Source organism: Austrofundulus limnaeus, unplaced genomic scaffold (assembly GCF_001266775.1).
Source record: "Austrofundulus limnaeus strain Quisiro unplaced genomic scaffold, Austrofundulus_limnaeus-1.0 Scaffold90, whole genome shotgun sequence".
NCBI classification, from domain to species: Eukaryota; Metazoa; Chordata; class Actinopteri; order Cyprinodontiformes; family Rivulidae; genus Austrofundulus; species Austrofundulus limnaeus.
The window spans coordinates 730,126-732,598 of NW_013952492.1; positions in this window are offsets into that span (position 1 = coordinate 730,126).

The window sequence follows — 2,473 nt, forward strand, 5'->3', positions numbered from 1 at the left end:
ACACACACACACACACACACACACACACACACACACACACACACACACACACACACACACACACACACACAACCACGTTTTAAAGTGGTTTCTGAGAGGAGACGTTATAATGAGTCTATTCCAAAAAGCACAAAAACGGTTTCATTTTCCATGCATTTTATTGCATATTTAACACAAACTGGATTTTTTACTGTGATAAATAACAGCTATGCACATATTAACACGTAAAAGATTTATCTAGATATAATGGCGAGATTACATTCGGTACACCAAGAGGGCAAGGTGGTTTGCTGAGCTCATTTCGCAACAATCTGCTGCATGAATAGGGATCAACCAGCACTCTCAGTGATAAAAACTCTTTGTTATTCCAGCTCGTGAGCTGGGGGAGCGGTGATAGAAAACATCCTGGCAAATAAAGCGAGATTGGTTGGCACAATAGAGGCGGGATCAGAGCACAGCATTATGCAATGAAATTTAACAGGCCTCCACGGAGCAACATTAGCTCAAGAACTCATAAATGTTTGAGGACCTGCCGGTGTAAAATGTGCTTTCGTCGACGTTCTCCACTCCCAAACCGGAGCTCTCGTTGTACTAACTGTACGGCAGTCGTGTCACCTGTGGAGGAAATACCTGGAAGATGTCAAAGTCGTAATGAATGTTGCGCACAGGAGCACAGACTGATGGTCCCCTACAAATGACTGCAGCTACACCTACACTCTTTTGAGTCACCGCAGGGTCCCCGATTTCCCACGATCCACCGTGTGTGGTAATCCTGACCTACCCTTAGAACCCTTCTCCTCCACAACTGCCTGACAATGTTAGAAAGAAAAGCAGTTTGATCGGCCCTCATACCCACCGTCCTTCATCTCTCGTCTGCCACAGCGGTGCAAAAAGCTGCTTCCACAAGTGATTTATTCCTTCTCCGACTCAATCCTGCATCACCCCTGCTTTTGTCATGCAGACAGAAGGACTTTAGGAGATACACAGGGATGACTCAAGAGGGACAGGCTTTCACAGAGGGAGATAACATTTGCTCAAATTGGAGTTTCTCCTGCATTTGCTGGGAGATGAGATAACCGATGCATCTCGAGTTGAACAAAAAGCCTTTTGTTAGCATCGCATAAATGCCAGAATCGTGTTCAAATGTTCAGTTTTATTACTTGTCGACTCACCTTGAAGCAGGCCTGTGCTCAGTCTGTTTGCAAGGACAAAAAAAAAAAAGAAAAAAGAAAAAAATCTGTAAACAACTCTGAGTTTTATCATTAGCCAAACATGTAAACTCAATAGATTACATGTTAAGTGTATTTTTAGTTGGAAAGGAATGTTTTTCCTTTATTTTCATCTAAATGTTGGATTTCATCATCTGTTATCAGAGCAGTTTTGCAATCGGACCTTCTGATTCCTCGTTACACATCACTGCCTATTTATGACACACATTAATGTTAAACAACAGCAAATGCAGAGTATAACCCTATACAAAATTTAAATATAATTTCAGAGCGTTTCTCTGTGCCTTTTTCAAGGTTTCATCCCTCAACACGTTCCCTCCTAATGACTTTGCCAGGATGGAAGCGAAACGCCAGAGTTGACTCAAATGATTGAAGTTTTATCTTGATCAGCTGTCGGCAGATTTGGCTTCCTCTGCACAATCTGATAAAGTTAGGAGGAGATAATATGCAAATAAAAAGCCAGGAGACTTTATGTATGTGCGCACTGTTGGCTGCAGACACAATGTGTTCTCAATACTTTCATTTTACTAAAAAGCTCAAACGTTGCCAGTTTTCAAAACTTTTAGGAAGGTGTAGCAATGAAATAAGAATAGATCAACTGGGGGAAAAAAATCTGAAACATTAAAATTTGGACTAACTTTAGATGTCAGGGATTTATTAACAGATTCTCCTCGTGTTGGATGGATTTTCTCCAGTTTCCTCCCACAGTCCAAAACCATGAAACTTAGGTTGTCTTCAGGCCCAGCCTTCCCTCACAAAAGAGATCTGTGATCTCAATGGGATTTTCCTGGTTACAAAAAAGGTAAATAAAATAGTAAAATAATTTGAAATATTGTAGTTCTCTCTTGTAGTGCTAGAGAAAAGGAGCATGCTGTATCCACATCATGTAATAAAGTTAAACGGACATAGAAATAAACCGAAATGTCAGCCAGTGCATCAGTGGCAGAGTCAAAAATTATTTACTGCTCTGGCCTGACTGGGATCATTACCCTCACTGTGGTGGCACACAGAAAGTGATGAGTCAGTTTTGTTTTTCCCTGTCTGCCACAAAGCTGTTTGGCAGATTGAGCTCTTTCTTTTTATTGTCATTATTTGCTTTTACAAGAGCTCCTCACTCCGTCTTTAAGGCTGAGCCCGACCACTCTACGAAGGACGATAATTGCTTCTGCTTGTACCTGGGATCTCATTCTTTCAATCTTGAATGGAATCTAAATACAAAACACAGTGTTAAAAAGATATATATA